The following is a 22,297-nucleotide window of genomic DNA, read 5'->3' as shown; positions in this document are numbered from 1 at the left end:
ACTTGCTAACATGGTACAAGCAAAGAACTCTACTTTTTCTGTTGTTGGCAGCAGGAACCAACAGAAAGGTCTTCATGTAGTCCAATCATCTGAGGATGTGAAGACCCAGTGGATTAACTCATTGCTGCTAATTCCTGCTTGTAGCTGTGTTTAATATTTCATATAAATTGATATTTATTAATTCAGTTTAGTTTAATTTTACTTTCAATTATTTATTTTGTTGAATTTATAATCTTCTACTATATCTGAAACCATCTGGACCCCTTCAAAGACCTTTGGTTCTTCCCTTTCAGTAAAAAAGAAAAATAATAACATGACACTTGAATCACTGAAATCACTGAGGTCTGGATCTATATTTGTTAATGCCGCAATTCAATTCAGGAGGGGAAATCTAATACTATGTCATACGCTGAATGCACGAAACAAGTGGCACTAAAAGTTCTACTGTATTCCTGCAGAGTGAACCATTTGATAAAATCACCTGATATTCAATGACTTTCTGAAAGACGGTATGTGACTGTCTGAAAATCCCTGAACACAACTACCTCTATCCAGGAATCGTACAACCACAGGGAACCCCGATATGGATTAGATCCAACTGAATAGTGCATTACATATAGCGAAAAAACAAGGACTTTCACACATGCTGAGAGAGCAGCACAGTATTAAAGGAAGAAGAAGATAAAAAACTCCTAGGAAAACCAACAGAAAGGGATCTTCAAATACTGTTTGCACTTAACGCAGCAGGCCTGCAGACGGCCTCATTTCAAATTAAATGAAAATCTATAAACTGACGGGGAACAGCGAGAGTGAAGGCCTGTTTGCTTTCTCGGTCTCATTTCTCCACCGTGCCGAGACGGGGCAGGGTCGAACCAGCGGGGCAAAACAGCAGAGCAGCTCCGAATCAACAAATGATAATAAAAGAGGTTTGGTGTTGATTCTGAGGACAATCACTCTGCAGCCGGAGAAGGCTGCATCTACTGCACGTCTGCTGAGCTTCTGCTGCTCCAACAGTGGTGAAACAACATAACTTAATAATAACATCCTCACTTATGTAACACGCTGGTGTGCCCAAGATAAATTGGAACATGGTTACATAAGAGGGAAATAAAACAAAGGCAAAATAACATGCATGCAGTAGAAAAAAGTATGCTAAACTTTTGTAAGAGATATTGGTTGCTGTTAAAACAGTTCAATGTCTTGAAATAAACAAACAGTTTTCACATGTTTGTTTAATCTCAACCTGTAGTCACACACTTAGTCAAATTAGTGCCAACCAGGAAGCTAACGAAGTAGTTTTGTTACCTAAAATGAACTTCCCGTGAAGACGAAAGATCATTTGAAAAGACGCTAACAAGGGTATAGTGACACGCGCCGCGCACAAGATGTGCAAAACTGATGCTAGAGGGGTGGGTAGAGCGTCATAGTCTGAAGCTTCTTGATACTGACCAAGCTGCATTATTTGACTCATTGGTGTTAGCTAAAAAAATTCACGGTAACAGAATCAAAGTACACGTCAAATACATTTTTTCTTAGGTAGTTCTTATCCTGCTGATGTATTTTGATGCTATAAAGAGGGGGTGTGACGTCATGACTCACAGCTGCTGAAGTGAAGTAGTGAAGCTGGAGGGTCAGTAAATATACCTAGTATAAGAACATCAAGAGGAGATGTAACTTTATCTGTCAGTCTCAAAACATAGACTGTTTATACAATAAACGATACTCATACCCAAAGTATCAGCATATCAAGATCTTTATACAGTCTATGGTTCATGCAGTCACTGACCGTGTCGCTAGCTAGCTTAGCAACATTTCCACTGACAGTAGGGTTAGCCAGCGCTGTAGGACCATCGTGCGTGCTCAGAGCAGACGCACACATATTTGAAACACGAATCACGAGTCTGTGTAGTAGAACATGTGTGAATTTGATCATGAATGTATTTCTGGAGATATTATGGTTAGTTGTTGTGTCTTTGTAGCCAAACCGCTAACGTGGTGCTAAGGCAGCAGCTGGGTGGCTCTCACGCTAACAAGCAATCCCCTCCCCGATCATTATACTGTGCAGACTCTGGCTCCAAATGTCCAAGATGGCAGCACCTGTATGCAGCTTATTTTGGTTTAATTTTGTTCAGTGGATATGTGTCGTCCATCTTTATACAGTCTATGGTTTGATGTATCAGTTGAAGTGAGCATTGAAAGTAACTGAGGTGTCACTTTAAATGTAAGCGATGAGAGAAGTTGTTTCATCAGAGTTTTAAATTGCAGTGGAAGTCAAAGTGCTGAAATCAGTTGGACTGTTGGTTGGTGTTTACTGAAAACAGATTAACTTTCATTAAATTGTATGAAATGCAAGAAGTTGAAGTATCTGAACTGCCTGGTGACGTGTGATGTCTGAAAGCATTTGAAGTGTCAATTGAGATAGAGACATGCTGCTCTCTCAGCATGTGTGAAAGTTGAAGTGGAAGCACCATTCATTTCTTAAATTGAAGTGTCAGTTGACGTGTAATAGGTGAAAGCAGGTGAAGTGTAAAGAAAAGCAATTATTATAATAATGGCTCTTTTGTTGCTTCGAAAGCCAAAGTTCAAAAAGATTTGGTCCAAACATTTAGGATCTGACATTCTGTGAGGGACAGGCTTGTCAAGGTGTTTGTGTATAAAGCGTGGTAAATGTGGAAGTCAAAAGAGCGTAAAAGAGAGCTGAAGCGCAGTAAAACCTGCTTCTCTAAATGACAGTCTTCTGCACATGAATGCTGTGTGATAGATGTCACACTAAAGCCACATTTGTTTCCATCTTCTCTTGTAATACATTTTGATATCTTCAAAGTTTAGCCCATGGATTCAAGTACAAGTTGTTGTGTCAAGCTGATCTCTCCTGGCATGGCCTTTTCGTAGCTAGGAAGCATGTTCCCTCTCGGTTTGGTGGGTTTCAGGATTCACTGCAGGTTAAGAAGACCTTTAAAGATCTGAGCTATGGTGACCAGTTACATTTAAGCGAGCCTTAAAAAGAAACAAAATACAACTTCACATACCAGCACCTTCAAAAAAAGGAAGGAGTTAGTGCAAAAAAATCTGAACTTCCATACCCAGAACCCTTTTAATGTGATAGGGTAAACTACACTTAGGGCTAGCGGACTCTTCTGGCATGCTTTAAGGAAGAAGGGAGGACAAAGGCGATAGATATGTAACCTTTACAAGCTGAGCTTTGTTCAGAAAAGGCGTTCATGTTCTGAATTATTTCACATCACATTATTATTCTCTGGGCGTGTCCTCTTCAGAGATATTCCTGTAAATACCAAGTAATATAATACAACAATCTGTAAAGTCACAGAAAGAGAAAGAATGACAGTAAAATGATCCAGCCTTCTGTTAGAGTCCACATCACCTCATCCACATCTCAAGCAATGTCATCTCCGGTCCCCTTCTTTGTTCTTGCCCTGCTCTCTCTCTCTTCCTCTTCCTCTCACTGCCTCCATGTTTCTGTAAGCTTCTCACAAAAGAGGTGATTTTACCTGAGGTCCAGTAGAGTGTGAGTGGTTAGTAGAAGAATGTGTGTTGTCAATTTCAAGTATGCTTTGCATTTTGAATAGAAGTGTTTTCCCGATGATTGCAAGAGATCTCATTCTTGAACATGTGCCTCTAATGGAAGATACAGTGTGTAGTGTTTTCTAACATGTGTGTTGCAGAATTGCTTAGAAAGTGCAAAGCAGACGATGTGTTTGTTAATGTAAGTATTCAAAAAAAGTACGGAAATGATGTAACAAATGAGTAAACGCTGACTTTTGGTTTCTCACGGGACATGAACAGCAGGCTCCTGGGTGAAAGTCCTGTGTCTTTAGACCCACCACCATCGACCTCCCTACGAGGACTTTGTCGCTCTTTGGCTCATGATTATTTAGGTAACATATACAGTATATCGGTAAGGCGGGTTATATACAAATCATAGTTCATTACTTTCCGTTACGAAGTCTAAAGATGAAAACATTGTTTCATTCACCTAGTTTGATTTCTGAAGGGAGCAGAGAATATGGAGTATCGACATAGAGCCACGATGCCACCACAGTAAGTGGCTGTATCTAGAAATGAGGTGCGTTGTTTTCTACTCCAAATGCAGGTGTGGTGCATTTACCGAGCCTTGAACATAGAGGGCTGGGCAGTTTATCATCAGCTCATGGAGGGAGTTGATAATCCCAGTGTAGTTGTGTCAGCAGGCCGTTTCTGCCGGCTCTCTGCAGAGGCAGAGCCACACAAGCATTTTCACAGCAGTGAGGCAGCGATGGCCACACTGCGGGGCTGGAGTGACACTGCTGGCTGAAAGTGGTGTTCTCAGTAAGCCGCCATGACCAGAGGCCCACAATAGGACACGATAAACACTATTGTGGCTGCTTGTCTCCAGGACGTGCCCCGTGCCCCCCGGGTCTCCTGAGCCCACAGTTGTGCTTCCAGTGCTTGGCAGATTTCACACTCAGCGCACTGACGGATTAATCTTTAATTTACAGGTTCCCCTCACCGGGATTTGGACCGACAACCCCCTGACCTTGCCCGGCCTGAATGTTTCCACCTGGCTGAACACAGACGCATGAAGTCACAGAGTACAGCGCGGTGCGTCCAAGTGTGCGTGCGACCGTGCACATGTCCAGTGTGTGTGTGCTGATGATGTGTACTGAGGCCCCGAGCTGAAACCCACAGAGCTGCCACGCACTCAGGCGCTGCCACGGTGATTTATTCGGGTCGACTGGTGAGGGGGCAGACGAGGAGGAGGAGGAGGAGAGGAAAACTGAACTGACTGAACTTGCAAATACACATCTTCTTGCCAGGAAAAAAGCCTCTGATTGGTGGACAGACTCAGCCCAAGACATCAGGAACTGAAGAGAATGCTAACAGTGCTAGTGTTGACTGACTAACCACAGAGCAGACACCCACGCCTTCATTCTGTGCAAATAGATCGACTGGAGACCATGATCAGGTCTGGCGTTACCAAGGCGCCATGCAGGTCAGATCTTGTTGGAAAACGCAGGCTGAACATGAGTTCTCTGTGTGTTACACACATTTAAGTGATCAAGTGTCTGTTGGCAGTTCAGCCTGATAGACCCGTCGGCACTGACAGCAGTCGTTTATAACTACCTGCTCCTCAGCTGCAGACTACATCCTTTTGAAAAGGAAAATTGCACAACGAATCATGATTTCCCCAACACTTGGCATCTTTCTGACAGTATATATTTGGAGTGAAAGTGTTGTGCATTACGGGAACAGAGCGAGAAGAATTACCCTTGAATGCAAACACCAGAGAGCTTGTTGCTGGCAGCTGAAAGTGTCTTTCATTTGAGCTGTAAACAGACCAGATCAGGACATGAGATGCATGTGGATTGTATCTGGATGTCAGGTTGTAACAGGGCCGTAGATCTCCAGTTCTAAACGACAATGGTCTCTCTGAGTCTCTTCAGTGTGATGAAGTGATGCCATGACAAGGTGCTTCCAGTCTATCACGTCTCTGCACCGTGTGAGTATGTACAGACATGGAATCTGGTTCCTATCTGTTAAAGTGAAGGTTCAGTCTTAGAATATGACAGGACATTACCAAAGAGCTGCAATGCTCATGAACTATATGGCATCCGGGGTCAACTTGATAAAGAAGACTTTCACTATGGCTTGGATTGAATTAGGAATATTGATATCAGATATCAGATATCAGGCCAATGTCAACGAGCTGGATCAGGTATTGGTGACAACGTGGCCGATTTACTGTATATAAATATAGCACAAAAAGTATTCGATTATTTCTTTGTTGTAACAATGCTTCTTGGCAATAAATCTTATACCGTTGGAAAGCCTGTTTATTTCCCTTTTAAATGGCGACACATTTGTAAGGAACATGCATTTGTGGGATGAGCAGCACAGCTGAGTATGTAGGTTGCGCCCATGAAGAATTTGCCAAATCTTCTCTGCCAATGCCAACAGAGCGGTTTATCAGAGACTACCTCCAGAATGTGGGAGTGGAGAGGATGGAATGGCCTACAGCAGTCCTGACCTCAACCCCATTGAATACTTGTGGGATCAGCTGATCACACTGGCTGTTCGTGCCAGAGTGACCAACACAACCATGTTGGCTGACTTGCGACAAATGCTTCTTGAAGAATGGGATGCATCCCACAGCAGTGTGTGAGCAGGCTGGTGACCAGCATGAGGAGGAGGAGCCAGGCTGTTGTGGCTGTGTATGGTTCTTCCACATGCTACTGAGGCTCCTGTTTGTTAAATGAATAAATTGTTAAATTGCCAATATGTCTTGTTTCTTCAGACTTCAATCATCCAATCCACCAAACACCACCAAACAAGAGTCAATGGCAGAATAAGCTGTTTCACAATTTATTTTTATTTGACCGAATGTGTCTTTTTTTAATTAAAATGAATATTTGAATGTATTCAATAAAGGTAAGTGCAGGTTAATTAAAGTAGTAATGCAATTGAATCACTTCAACTTATTTATGTTGATTATTTATGTTGATTATGTTGATTAAATCCACTACTACAGGTCATGTGACATCATCAGTGCTACATGGACCTGCTGAGGAAAATCCAATTTCGAGACTGTTCAGGTAGCCCGACTCATGTACTCCTCCTCTCTGCTATATACAACACAAACAGCTCAGGAAGACAAAGAAGTGATTATCATCATTATTTGTCTGGGCTGCCATGGGGCCTTGTCTACAGAGAGGGGCAAGTGGTGGAAGAGGAACAAAAGAGGCATCTTCTGCTTTCATGTGAGGGGAAACTTACTGTGTGGTTGCTATGGTTACACTGACTTTTCTTTTTAACGAGGAATCGATAAACACACGGAGGAGGACACAAGCTCAACACGTCTCTGTTTTTACTGCTTTCCACTCTCAAATGTAAAAACTCCCCCGAGGTAATGTGCACATGTGTTGTCATAGCAACCACATGATCTTGCATGAATACACATCATCTAAGATGTGTTTCTGTGAACAGTTCATCACCATCAGACGGATTCATTAGTTCATCTCTTGAATTCGTGCTGAAATGACACATCTATGATCACATGGTTATATGGTGGTGCAGGAAACGTCCTGTGCTTGTTACACGCAGACGTCTTGTTTCTGGTTTACTTACACAACGAAAGCACTCGGATACGTTTAGGAAATGGGCAGTTTAACAAAAATAAATGTTTAATTATATTATTTTATTGGCCATTTTGCCTTTAGTACAGGCAAGATCAATAGACTGGAAGAGGCAGAGGGAGAGGGGACGACATGCAAAGAGAGCCTGTCTCCACTCCTGTTTGTGGACCTTAACGGACCCATTGATCCAATGCACCAGGTAGTCTGGACCCTTTTGCCAACAGGTATTTTGCACACTGGTCAAAATAACTAATAACTGGCATTAGTAAAGTAAGGAAGTTATAACAAAAGTAAGGTAAAACAAGGCAACGTCACTTCACACGGGACACGAGCAGCTGTCTCCTGGGTGAACGTCCTGTGTTTCTTCGACCCATCCCTCCCTCCTCCACCGAATGCAAACTTTCTCTAAATACGTCACTACCTCTGACCTTCTTAAAATGATGCGGCTGCGTTTGTATTGGAGTTAGTTGACAGCCCGATGCGTGTCATACAGACTCTAGAGCACACGTGTCAAACTCAAGGCCCGCGGGCCGAATCCGGCCCGCCACGTCATTTTATGTGGCCCGCGAATCCACCAGCAAAATAAAAAAAGAAAAAAGGGTTTTTTATATTTATTTTTGAAAAACAATTAAAAGTTAGACTTGAAAATAAAAATATCCCCATGGTCGAAATTATGAGATAGAAAGTTGAAATTATGAGATAGCATGTTGTGAAGTATTATCACCGTGGCTGGACATTGATTACTTGTCCTCCTAACAGTCACTTGGTAACAACAATATGGTTAATTAGTTATTACCTTTTTTTTTAAAAACAGGTGGACAGGAGAGGCAACAGCCCGTAAAGAGGTTTTCCAAAAATTGATGCAGAGGGAAGAAGATGTAATTTAAGATGGGAAAGCGAATACATGTCGGTGCTTCAGGGAGAAAAATGGGTCTGTCTTCTGTGTTATGATGCGTGTCGGTGATGAAGGATACTATTCACGTCGGCATTTTGACATCAAACACGGAGCAAAATTTAGCCTCCAAGAAAAACATCAAATTGTCCAAGAATTAAAAGGCAGACTGCAATCACAGCAGAATATATTTACAGAAGCTACAGCCCAGTGCTGCTAAAGGTATGTGAGCAGGTGAGCTCCGATCAGATACAGACTTTTACAAATGTCAGTTTGTGAAGAAACACCATCGCAGACCGAGTTCAGGAACTAGCAGCAATCTAACAACACAGCTAGCTAAGAGACGAGATACATCATCTATCAGTGTTTGTAAGAGGCTCAAGGCAGACCTGACCTCAGTGAGGAGCTCTTGGATGTAGCTGCCATGCACGGGACGACGGCAGGGACATTAGTGATGCAGAGAGGTGACAAAAATATCTTTGAACAAAGTTAATGTAATAACTTGTGTTTGATGATATTTGTCTTTGTTATTTTCTTTAAAAGTTTGATCTTTGATAGAGTAATGTGGGTTTCTTAACCCTAAATTAAAATGATTTATGTTATAATAACAGAAATGTGCTTAAATATATTTTTACATTTATATAACTGCATGTACAATATTTTTACACTTGAATAAACAATAATCAAAAGCAGAGAGAGTTATTTAACAATATGTTAGGAGTAGTTACAGTTATACAGTCTTACAGTTACAACCGGCCCTTTGAGGGAAACCATGATGCTGATGTGGCCCGGAGTGAAAATGAGTTTGACACCCCTGGTCTAGAGGGTACCTCTGTGCGTCGGTCTCAGACACTGACCAGGCATCAGCATTTGACGAGAACAGGTTGACTGCTCAGGTTAGGTCTGACAGCACCTTTTAATTCTTTAGCATCCGGTATTAATGCAACAGTGTTAGACATGTCAAGGGTTTTATCATAAAAGTAACAACTAAATAAAGCAATCTTTCAAGCAAGTATCTCAGGGAAGTCGTGGGAAATGAAGGGGAAATTCCATGTGCCATGATCCTTTAAATGCCACTTATGGTCACAGCAGTTCCTGTAAAGTTACCATTATCCTATATTTACGAAGCGCTGTCTGTATTGGCCGCACATACTTGAGTCGGTCATTCACTTTAAAAGCCACAGCGCATTGCCTGTGATAACACTGAGAATGGCGAGAAATGGCTGAAGGGCCATCTGATCTCCAAAAGGCCTGAGCAGCACTGTGACAGCCACGGGCCATTTGTCCCACTTTCTCATCGGCTATAACAGAAGCTGACAGGGCCACGGTGACAATGTGCTGCTTGTTTAGTCCTTTAACTAGCTCCCTGCCCTCCCTCTCTCTCTCTCTCTCTCTCTCTCTCTCTCTCTCTCTCTCTCTCTCTCTCTCTCTCTCTCGCTCTCTCTCTCTCTCTCTCTCTCTCTCTCTCTCTCTCTCTCTCTCTCTCTCTCGCCCTCATTGTGGAGCTATTCCCCCGGTGGCTAAGTCAAAATGACAGAGCCAGGGTGACCCATGCTGCTTATTTACTCATCTGTTCCTCTGGTCAGGGGCGAACTTGCTCACTCCTCTCATCCTTTTCCTGAGACTCTGACTAATTTAATTTCACACCAATCTATGTAAGGACCCTAATCTATCTCCATCAGCATTGCAAGGCAGAGGAAAGACACTGACATTGAACCAATATTTGAGCAAGGCTTTGCTGGTCAGATTGCCCGCCTCCAGGTACCGCTTTCACAATAACGCTCATTGTGTCGATATGTCTCCATTTACAAGTTAATTGGACCTGCAGTGGCAACAAGATTCAACAGGAAAGTGAAACAGGGGCTTACAGCTGAACAACAGAAGAGCTTGCCAGTACAAAGAGACTCCGGGGACGGAGGGGAGCAGAGTATTTCATTTTCAGCCACTGAAGCATGAATGAAACCTCCAGCCTCCACAGCCCACAGTGATACATGGCAGTCATTTTGGGAAAAGCTATAGACAGCACCACAAACCAAGCAGCACCCACCCCAGCTGAAGGTTCAGCCAATGTACTAACTGCCTTATAATGCACTTTCTCAAAAGGCTAATAGATGCAAACTCCAAAAAACCCACCTCAGACCAAACGTGGTAGAAACGTACTTCTCTATTTAAAATGCAAAGTCACAAGTTAAGGTGTGAGTAGAGAAGATTTGGGAATTGGAGTAATTTCCAAGTCATAACTCAACTCAGTCAAATCTGAACACAGAGACGTAACGCTGGATCAAGAGCAGTTTAGGCCGAGCGCAGAGTAAGAGATTTTCACCACAATATCTTCTTCAACACAGCATGATGTTCATTTAGTCAATTATGGTCCATTTAGCAGGGTGTGTGTTTTCCGATCATGAAAGTTAATTGTAACCTTTTCGGTCACCTACAAATGTCTTATTCGGTGGAAGATGGAGACGACCAAAATACGGAACTCAGGGCTTCAAAACAGCAGTCCCCAAAAGAAAGGGTGACGTCATGGTATTTCTTTTGATCTGTATAAAACCCTCAAGTCAGCACAGAACCCACGCTGGTGCCGTCAGGATGGGTTCTCTGTAGTTCGAGAGGGGGTTTGGCATTCTGGAGCTCCCGCCACGAATGCTTTCTCAAAAGCCCCAAATCTTTAAGGTTTTTAAAATACTTTCAACTTTGTCTCTAGTCTCTCTGACGGGACCGGTGAATTATGTGTAAAATCTCTCCAGTAAGAATCTTTGTACTGTGTAAAATCCAGAAGAGAGGAGTTACTTTGTCAATGTGTGCCGCTTATTACCACCAGTCATTATGCTTTACAAGGAACAGCGAGTGATTCTCTAACTTTAGCTGCCCTTGGTTTTGCCTCTTAGGCTGCAACAGGCTGCTGCTGTAGCCTCTGAGTGGTGAAGGTTATACCTACAGCCTGAGAGGAAGACCTGCAGACACTAGCCAGGGCTATAACAACACTTCATAAAATCAAAAATATCAATGTCTGTTATTATTTATGACCAATAGGGTCCAAAAAAGATAGTAAAATAGTGTTAAACATCAGGGAGAATACAATACTCATCTATCATAATGTATCAGACGAGGACAACTTTGAAGTAGTCTTAAATAACAATAGTGCTGCAGATTACATGCAATTTTATTAGACTATTTGGAAAGCCTGATGACTAATTCCATAATATGTTTTTGCTAGATTGAAAGGGACATTTCCAACTACAATCTGGTCGTATGCCTTGCTGCTGTGTCCAAACCTACTGCAGCTGCATCAAAACCTTCCCAGAACAAAAGCAACTCAATCTGTCATGTGGGAAAGTGAATTAGTTTGTTCCATTATCTCCTCTGCCATATTGAGATCCATGGATGGATTCTTAAGAGAGGGTCACTGGGCTATTACAAATGAGGATGATAATGTGCCGAGTGTGTGATTATAATGCAGAGGTTAGAGTGGCTCGTCTCTCTTGGCTTTCAGCTAAGCCTTTAGCTCTCCCCCTGCCTCCCACTCTTCCTCTCATTGCCTTTTTTAAGCACAGCACCATGCAGCAATATTGCCGAACCCCCCCCCATAGCTGATGTGTGGACTGGACTGCTAACTACAGCGGTGAACAGAGATGGGGCATTTGAATATGCGAGGTCCTAAATTAATAAAGGTGGTTGGAATTGAAGGCTCGGGGGACTTGACCACAGCCCCATCTCTGGGCTGATGGGAGATCTTAGGGGGAATGCCTAATGCAATGTTATTGTGATCCTTTTTCAAATGTGCCATGTCAGATCAGCCTGATATTAAGTTTAGTGGACTGGATATTCTAAGTCATGTTTCAAATAGTCATCAAATGGCCTGTATACAAATAAAATCTAAATTTAAATCAGGAACTTTGACTGTAGAATGAAAGGACTCAACTCTATAGTTCCCTAATTGTTAGTTTAGAATATATTTATCCTGTTTCTTTGCTGCAATTTGTAACTCGAACCCTTTGAGGACCGACCAAAATGTGTCCATACCACCGGGTGTAAAAAGAGTTTGTCTCAGATCAAATGCAGGCTGCTTGACCACATTGATTGGTGCAGATCTTTGGGGCTGTAACCCGACAGTCAGAACTACCAGTGTTGTAGTTAAGAGCACCTAAACCGAGACCAAGTTATTATCAAGAGCAGAGTGTATCTGAGACAAGATCAAAACAGGTCAAAACCAAGACCAAGGCAGGGCGAGACCAGATCAAGATCAAACCAGTTCCACACTTCATGACACACCTTTGCTATAATGTGTCGTGCAAATCATTTGCACTACTTAAATTGATCTGATCTGTCCACATTCCACATTCCCATTAAACCACCCACAGAAAAATGAAGATTCCTCTTCATGCACCTCATTTATTGCCACATATACGGTTTATGTGTGTGTGTGTGTGTGTGTGTGTGTGTGTGTGTGTGTGTGTGTATAAATGTACCATGAGAAACGTATGTGTGGGCAGGTTCCTTTGTTTTCTATGAGTAGTCAGAGTAATGATGTTAAATAAATCAGACGATGCACCGGCAGTTTAGCGATATCCCTACAGTTGCGGTCTTGAAATGAAATCCAGCGTCCTCTTTGTCTGAGACCGAGACAAGGCCGAGTAAAGATGAGGAAAACTATCAAAAAGTGGTCTTGAGACCAAGAACCATTTCAAGCACTCTGAGAGCTACAGAAACTATTCAGGGCTGGAAGAGGCTGGCATGGTTTTCAGGTTTAAATAAATACATAATAATAATCTATATTTAATTTGACATATTTTAACAATTACAATAATCTGCTAAGACTGCTGTTTCACTCTCACGGTCACAAATGTATTCCGACATGTATCAAAGTGTAAAACTAAATTATTGGAGTTGGAGTTGTTGGGGGAAGAATTATAAAACGAATAGTAAGTGTGGTGTAGAACAACAGAATATTTTGGTATCAGTACAGAAACTAAGGCATTGTGGTGCCTGTGGTTGTAAAAGACTTCAGTTGAAACTCTGCTTCTGTATTCTGTAGACTCATTCGGCAACCAGTATTAAAAAGTCGACAACAGAGTAAAACTGTGTTTGAGCACAATCAATGACCATAAAAGAAAGAAAGAAATCCCTCAGCAATAACATTCTTGATTGGATTTCACCAGTTGGCTGAGTTCTTTCTAGTATGTTCTCTCTGTGTGGGTTCCCTCCCACAGACCAAAGATATTGAAAGGGTAGGTCAACTGAAAGCAAAGTAAGACACTTCCCGCTGACCCCCAGAACAAAACACCAGACTTTAACAAAGGAGATCACTGTTTGTTTCCCTGTGCCCGACAAACATTGGTTTCTTATATCTCTGACCAAGCCTGGTCTGGCAGCTCAAATCTGACTCAAGATTATGGTTCTTGCCCGTGAATGGCTCAGGCCCATCCTACATCCAGCACATGGTCAAAGCGTCGACCCCGGCCCCTCCACTTTGCTCTACTACTGCCGACCGGCTACTCCCTCAATACTAAGGGGACCAACCTAAGTACTCACATGGTTGAACGCACATATGCAAGTTGTTTTGTATAAACACGTCAGCTAAAGTTCCCCTAACTTTAACAATGGGTGCTTTTTAAACCTGATCTTTCCCTAAACCTAACAAAGCCTTTTTATGCCTTAACTTGTAAGTAACAGTGAAGCGCAGTAATGTCTAGCTGAGCAGAGAATGAGGTCGCTCTCCCTCTGTGTGTGTCGTGATCAGAGCTTCTATTTGCTTTGTAGACATCTATCTTGAGTGCATGTTAGTGCATGTTAGTGCATGTGAGCGCGCCCCGCTGGCCAGCTTAGGGTCGTCGCTCTGCACTGCGCCCTCACAGCAGTTACAGCTGATAAACGGCCCGGGACGGCGTTGTCTCTGTTCAGCTCTGTAAGCACTGTTGCCGTTGTTTGCACCGTGAGTGATTCCAGCACCATGGCTACCGGCTCAGCGGTGGCCATGTTGAGAGCCGTTGAGAGGCAATGGAAATGCCCATTCTCGTTCAGTGGAGTTACAAACTATATTTTGTCATTTAGTTGAGAAAACTTTATTGAATAATCCCAGGTGCAATGTTTTCCACTTCTCAAACTAATTGCAGTCACTGCAGTACAGAGACATTAATGCCACTCTGACAAATCATCAGTGAAATAACTCAATTGTAAAAACCGCAAGGCATATAGCAGACGTGATCAACTCATGATCTCATTTCTTTTATTCTCTGTTTCATCCTTCACAAAGCAAACTGTGTGTTCCTAAATCCACAGGCAGCAGATGAATCAACAAGATATCTCAGACTGTAATCAAGTGACTGATAGCACAATCAGGCCACAGTGGGTTGTGTTTTCTTGTTTTTTTCAGGACGGGATATTATCTGCTGGGAGAATTGCCTGTTTATTAAGGGAATACTCTTCTGCAAACACTTTCCAATCAATTCAGCCATCTCATTATGGAGAGCACTGTCCCAATCCAGTTAAGGCTTTCTAAGTACGTTTCTTCATTAGCATTGTATAGTCAATCTAATAGCAAACAGCCATTTCATCTCCAGTTTAGAACAAATCCACTCAGAGATTTTACTCGACGTTCGGTGCATTTCAATGCAGTGTGAGTCTTGGTCTGACTCTGCTTCATAGTTTCTCTCACCCTGCCCGTCTATTTTTACAGCAGCGGGTGATTTCCTTCGCGTTCGCCAGTGACCTTAAACACTTAGTCACAACATGACCTGTCTCACAGCTGCCTTCAAATCTTGGCAATTCCAGTATATGTGGGTGGAGAGGTGAGTATCTCCGCCTCTTCTACTAAACATTACTTCTGTCTAGTTGTTTCACGTCGGCCTCTTTTCTGAAGGACTAACACCAAAAGCTCAGGTGTATCACAGACGGTTTAGAGTGCCGAGACAGTTTCTGTACAAACATTGGACATGTTTGTACAGAGTGCTTGTCTTTGGTCATTTTGTCTCTTTTGTCATGTTACCAGCTGTTGACAAGTAATCAACCAGAATTATTTTTGGCAGAAAATAGTGAAAATAGCCGTAGGTGTGCTTCTGATGCGCAGTGGACGATGTATCCGTCAGGCTCTAGATCGCAGCACACAGAATGTCAACAGAGAAAACAAATAAACTACTGAAAAGAAACAGTATATACACCAGGGTGCTGATGGGCCTTATATAGAAACAAATAGAGAATGTGAATAAAAACAGCACTGGCAGTTTCCACCAAGCATGGCAACTATTGAAAATAAAGTCTTTACAGATGTTTATATCTTTTGAAGTGGGCATTTCTTTTGTCATGCAGGTGTTCACACTTCCAGAAGAAGCAGCTGTAAAAACAGTGAATGCATCGTTAGCTGGATTGCTGAGCTGCTCTTTTAAGCTGTGTGAACGAGTGATATAAGAGCTGACAGAAAGCAACAAAGAACCCGTGGTTGTTCATTTGTCACCGGTTTAAGTCGGGGTACTATTGAACGATTTCAGGCTCTTAACGTTAGAATTATAGAACAGCAGAAATGCACACTCCATTTGCCTGTCACTTAAACACAAGGTAAGATGGCCATGGTAGCTGAAGGTAAAGAGGTGAAGGCCGTTGATGAAGGCGTGAAGATTAAGTGGAAGTGGAGTCGGGTGGAGGAGACGGTGAAGGTCGAGGGACACACCGTCCTCTTCAGTTGCATCAGCAGGTTAACCGAGGCGGGGAAGCCTCACTGCATTGTCTGTAAACACCCAATTCATTATGGGACGAATGGCCAGACTGCACTGAAAAAATGCATTGAAGGTCCCAAGCATGCGAGACACTAAACTAAAGCAGCAGCAGAACATGCACATCGAAACCACCCCAGCTGACCACACCATCGCCTTAGCGGCGCAAAATGCAGCTGCTGATACACCAGGGCTACTATTTATGCCCAAACTCAGTGTTTTCAAGTATTTATGTCGACTCTTTTCATGGTTCCAACGGAAAACCACAAGTTCAAACTGATTCATCCATTTAAAATGAGGGACCAGATACAGGGCAACAGACAAAGGGCTCTTTTGAACAACAGCAAAACACTTCTTGTTTGTCGTCTTCACAAATAATTGTGTTACTTCCCATAATAGATTTGTTTTCATATAATGGTTCTTGTATGAGGCGTATTGTCTTTGTCTCATAATCTAAACACATGGAAAGGAAACAAAGAGAATACCAGATAGGGCCAAGCACTGTTTTTAAAGCATGTCATGAGCTTCAGAGGGATTTAGCCCTCAGCAGCAGGCTGAGGCTTTCGGACAGACTCTCTGCTGTGCAGATGAACATCCATCTTCATGGCACTTTTATTTTTGCAAAGAAAATAGTTGACTGAGAACAGTGGGAGCCAATGTTCTGTAGCACACTTCAATCTTTGCTTTTTTTCCGTCTTCACAGAGTGGAGCTGAGGAACTACATGGACACCCTGTTGTCCTCTCCACCACTCATATATTGGATGATGTGGGTAATTAGGAATTTATGGATCCGTTTGTTTGTCTCTTATTACTTAGTTTGTCCTCGAAGCTGCTGACTCAGTTATTAAGAGCACCAGGGGAATAATGCATGTTACAATTTGCTAAAATGGAGTACACCGGAGATGAGCACGATTTATTTACACGTATAACTGGGAGCAGTCCTGCAGGTTGCCTGTTTTAATCATACATGTGCTTGTTCCTAACCTGGCCATGGGCAAAAATGAGCAGCACTTGCTCTTTTATCATCATCATCATCAGTTCGGAGCATGTGGCCGTTTGGAACGGGCCAATTGCTGTAAAGCCAGGAAGCCAGAATCCTGGCTTTAAGTTAGAATCGCTGGTCACGCCAATTTGTGTTTGCACTTGGAGATCTTACGTTTGCATCTGTACCAAAAAATAGAGCCCATACATTTATTCATAAAAAACAGTGGATGGAACCCACTCCTGGCAAATAAAGCATGATTCACATTTACACTAACGTGCCAAAAGAAGAAAGAAACTTCTTATGCAGACGAGGAGGAAGGGAGAGGAGTGTATCTAGAGCACAAAACCCACCCTGGAGTATCCCTGGACATGATTTATGTGTGGCTAAGTCTGGTTGAGTCCATCAGTCATCAGAACTAAATCTCTCTAAAAGCAGGAGCGTGTTACATCACACACAGCAGTGTTAACCAAAATCTTCTGTTCTCTCTTGGAGAAACATCCAGTGAGACACGTCCATGTAAACTGGCTGGCCTGGCTTCAAACAGCAGACCTTTGAATTAATCAGCCAGTCTGGACTGGGAGAACTGACGGGTGACTTCTAACAAGCCGACTGGGTTTCCTACCCGACCTGAACAATGCGTCTCTTTATGTCTGCCTCTAAAGCAGCTCCATCTCAGCTGGGAATGCTGCTGGTTAGAGAGAATATTCAATGAGTTTCAAGCTGCCAATCATGAGCATCACTCATTTACATGTGGATTCTGAAAGAACATACGCAGACTGATGAGGGCTTTTCTGAGCCAAGGGGAACGTACAAGAACAAGGATGTGTCAAGTGTAAAAAAAAAAAAAAGCTGGTAATGACACTGGGGGCTAAAATGGGGACATCCATGTTGAGAGTAAAACTAAATCTGCAAATGCATATGGAGTATATCTTTGCTTCACTGGGTGGCTGTTTTCAGTGATAGCAAGACTTTTTCAATAAAAGGTTCCAATCGATCCGCTCAGGCAGAGGACCAACGACCAGGACCGAACTGAACCAGAGCAGCGTCTGGCACCGACTTGGTTCGGACCACAGAGCTTCCCTGCTGTTGTACACTTACAGTACGTCCCTTCCACACAACTCGATTGGTTGATGCCGTTATTTGCGGTGCCAAAGCTCCAGAAAATTGACTGATTGAGGTTAAGAAAGAATTTATAAGGCTTTTTTGCGTGTAATATTCACATTCTATGTACTTGTGTGTGAAGGCCTCACGCGATATCAAATAAAACCCCAATAAACACAGCCCAGTGTTGCCAACTCTTTTCCAATGAAAGTAGCACTAGCTCCAAAAGACGCTAAATATAGCAGGAAAGTTGCCAAGACGGCAACACTAACAGCCAGACCTGTTTGAATGAATAAACAGAAAAAGCAGGCAACAGGCAAGTAGTGAGCCGTGCTGTGACAACTCCCGTCTCCTGCACCAAAGTCACGTTCACAACAGAAAAGGAGCACTACCTCCTACATTGGTAGCAAACATGGACGTAAATCGCCAGGTGGAGGATTTTCCATTCTGATGTAATTCCTTCTGTTCACAGACAGACACACGGCTTCAGTTGAGAACTGTTCCACTGAAACCTGTCTATACTGAAGAACTGGGACACTGTTGTTATTTATTGTTGAGAACAAAACACGGTTTCAAAGAACTGATTCAACACTGTACCACCCAGCCATGAGCTTTTTTTAAGCTTGGTAACTGGATATTTATGCCAAACTGTACCTTGAGAGTTCTAGTTAACCCTCTGGAACCCGAAACCCGCCGGCGGGATCTAAACGCATTGTTTTGTTTAAACACTTGCCAAAACTACACCGTTCATTGTAGCCAGAAGCTTTGAATACTTTCATAACCGCCAGATTTTCTTCTCTCAGACGGTTCTCAAACACTTTCATCTGAAAAAGCAACCGAAACTAAGCTTGAAATTGTGATATTTCAGCAAAAACATGTTATTCTACATGTCTCATTTAAAATCTTGCCCCGAATAAACCTTTTGCTCAAAACAGATCCTGTAAAAAACGTTCAATTCTGAACTCCTCAGCGCAACTAAGAAGCCATGATTGATTGACCCGAGACCAACAGTCACGTGACAACAATGCTGTGAATCTTTGGCTGAACCTGAACCTGCTGAACACAGAGCAGAGGAGAGGTAAGAAGAATGGAAATACTTTAATGTATACGATTCGTAGAGCCTCCATTTTTTTCCAGCATTGGTAACACAAAAATGTTGTGTATTTGTAGATTCCATTGTTTGCCAATTTTTGTAAAAGAAATGATCAAAGAAATTATTTTTTATGATTTATGGCATAGAGTGAGTTATCTCTGCTTCTCTTCATGGTTGTGTTGTTTCCATAGAGGTGCAGGACTTTAAGGCCACAGAGAGAAACATGTGACGGGAGCAAACAGTGAAACTGCTTGGGCTTCAGAGGGTTAACGTCTTCCTCAATGTTTGTATGAACACAGGCTTCACTGTTTATCTTCTGCACTGATGACTGAACCGGGAGAGTTCTATGCCGATCCAAGTGATCAAACTGTGAGTCGCGGGAAAAATGAATATGATGGGATGTATGACATTCAAGGTTCCAAGGCCAGAAACGAACGGGTGAATTTTCAGCTTTGCGCTGTAGACTCTCGGCTGCTAACAACATTCTACTGTATGATGTGGTTGGTAAACTGGCATGCCGTTGAATCAATGTAATATACTGTAAACTGCTTCATCAACATTTCTATCGTCATCGTAGAAATGAAATAAACAAACCATCTGCCTCTGGCCACAGATCTGTGGCTCTGTGTGTTCATGCCAGGCCGCTCTGCACCATTCAAACAGTAATATGATTTCCTGAAGAAGCGTCTATCCGTCTGTTGAGCTGTTGTTGTCATGCTTCCCCGTTCTCAGCTGTTTTCAGAGCAATTATTAATTAGCATGTCCTCTGATTTATATTCCACTTCACACGGCAATTTAGCTTTCTGCGCTGGTTGACGTGCATGAGCCAGAACAGCAGAGAGACGTCCACACAGTCTGATTAGAACATTTTAACAAGATACTTTCTGTTGTTCTCTTCTGAGTTAGTCCCAGGAAAACAGAAGAGATGGTGTCTCACAAGCTTGGTCCACATCCATGCCCATGTTGCACCGAAGCTGCACACGTCTACATGACACGTCCAGGACCCTGTCCGTCTGAATCCCAACATCCGGACTTAATTACAGCAAGAAGTGGTACGCAGTGAAAATGCAGAGCGCCGTCAAAGACAAACTCCCAGGGCAGCAGAGGAGACAGAAGCAAACTTATGCTGTTAAATCTGCTTAAATAGAATATTGCATGCTTTGAGACTGTGTGCAGTGTGACGTGCCAGGATGCCTGTGTGCAGTGATTTCAGCTGTGTGTGTGTGTGTGTGTGTGTGTGTGTGTGTTGTCGACAGGCAGGCAGGCGAGCAGCTGAAACAGACACAGAGGCGTACAGACAGTCCTACATGCACCCAGCAGCAGGGTCACTGTGTGTGAAAGCTCAGCCTGCACTGCCGGGCTTCAGAGCAGCCACTGCAGAAGTAATCCCATTCAATGCTTTTTTCAGTTCATCCCATGAATTGTCATTTAGCGTCCTTGATTCAGCGGGCCAGGGAGTATTCATGGTGAGGTGAGGAGCTCTCTGCAGTCCGGGTTGAATCTGATCCTGATATTTCGTGATTAGAATGCAAAGCAAAGGTCAGGGTAAGAATAATAGGAATCCCATCAGGGAGCATTTAAAGCAAGTCATGTTGGATAGCTCTGCTTTGAAGACATATCGATACTGATACACAGGTAGGGTTCACATGTGATCTTTCTAACTGAGCTATCACCATGCAAGTCAGTCTCTATGCCATTCAAATGTGATCTGAGAATCACATCATGGAGCACTCACAAAGGTGAGCTTTGATCTACAGGGAAGCTCCGTCTTAACGCTGCACTGGTCTACATTTATTTATCAAAAAAGGCTCAAATGACAGACTGCTCAAACTGTGAAAGACGTGGCTCTTCTTTCACCTTCAAACTCGGCTCTCATTGAAATTATTTCTCGCTGCAGCAGGCAGCTCCGATAAAGCCACTGCACAATGCACTCCGTTAGAGACGAGCTGGAGAACACCGTGGAGCTTTTAGCAGCTAAAGAGGTGGTGGAGACCAAAAACAGAGCTAAAAGAGAGTGAATACTGGACGACTATAAATTAATATTATTGTAGCTCCGTGTCTGCTGGGTGTATAAATAGTCAACTGTTTGCAGTCACCACATCAACTGGTAGAGTTAATACTGTGTTTAACACATTTACATTAGCGGTGGGTGCTAATAAAGAAACCTTGAACCAGGGCTCCAAAACGGTTTGCATATGTGATAACTTATTGTGAGTGTGATCGAATGTCAAGTGGTGCATGATGTTCATTATCACTGGGCTCATATTATCTAATGTGCACAGGTTTTGAGATTGATTAAATGTCATGCGCGCGTACGTAGCGGCATAGAACGTTACGAAACAATCCGTTTAGCTGTTACTGTGTTCCCAAAATGAAGCGGCCGATAGCTGACTATTTAACAAAAAACTAAATGAGGAGGAGAGAGGAGGGGGCTGGTGGGTAGGGAGAGAAAACAAAGCGTTCCGACCCAGAAGACACTGATGATGAAAGTGCAGGCAGCGAGAGACCGACTGAGCCAGTGTCACTGATTAATACCATGATGGACTTTCAAAAAGACTGGACGAGTAAGAGGAAGTTAGTCTGGAAGCCCTGTAAACCTTTACAGCTTGTTACGCTGCCCCCAAGTGGCCAAAAATAATCCATGAACGTAAAGAAAGCAAGCATCATGACAGGAATCACTCAGGTTCAATATTCCTTCAGAGAGCAGCTAGAGGTCTCGTCCACTGACCAATGGCACGATCAGCGCAGTCTGTTGGACAGTATACCATGTGGCACTGATGAGACCAGAGTCACAAGTCATCTACATGGAGGCTGAATCATGCACGACATTCCCCCTGAGATAACGGCTAAAGTCATGAGATTGAGCATTGGTCAGCCCTGTTAAATCAATGCAGATACACAGTAGCTTTCACATCTGATATTGTGCACTTATCTATTGGAAGGCTGCCTGTTTATGACATTTGAAATTTCATCTTGTCATTTTAGTCCAAAAGAAGATGCTATCTTAATGAGAAAAAAAGAATAATATCAGAAGAGCTCAGGGTAATATTTAGTCGGATGACAGCTAATAACTGGCGGGGGCGTGATGTGGGTGACGTTTTAAATTAGGTTCTTGACAGTTGCATTACAGTGAGGAGCAAACGTCAAGCTAATGTCAGCAGTAATCTACGTGGGGCTGTGCCCTGAGGAAAAACATATATATTTATTCAAAATTCTAGTTTGAGTTTCTTATAATAATACAATAATCGTGAATATAATTATTTGGTCTTTACAAAAGTCAGAACATTTTGAAATGTGTCATCACAGAAGATCCTAGAAGCCAACGTGAGATCTATAAATACCTTATGAATCCCACCAACATTCCAAAAGCAAAAGATTTACAACAGAGAA

The 22,297-nt window shown here is 42.8% G+C and overlaps 1 protein-coding gene across 1 annotated transcript in view; it reads right to left on the bottom strand.

Annotated features, from left to right (window-relative positions):
- Positions 1-22,297, bottom strand: part of plppr5b (phospholipid phosphatase related 5b) — a 75,331-nt gene that overhangs the window by 52,599 nt on the left and 435 nt on the right. The gene's annotated exons all lie outside the window — the stretch shown is intronic.

This window comes from Anarhichas minor, unplaced genomic scaffold (assembly GCF_050575085.1).
Source record: "Anarhichas minor isolate MPS153535 unplaced genomic scaffold, ASM5057508v1 ptg000155l, whole genome shotgun sequence".
NCBI lineage: Eukaryota > Metazoa > Chordata > Actinopteri > Perciformes > Anarhichadidae > Anarhichas > Anarhichas minor.
Note: the sequence above shows the minus strand (reverse complement) of the source record. Positions and strands in the feature narration are given on the sequence as shown.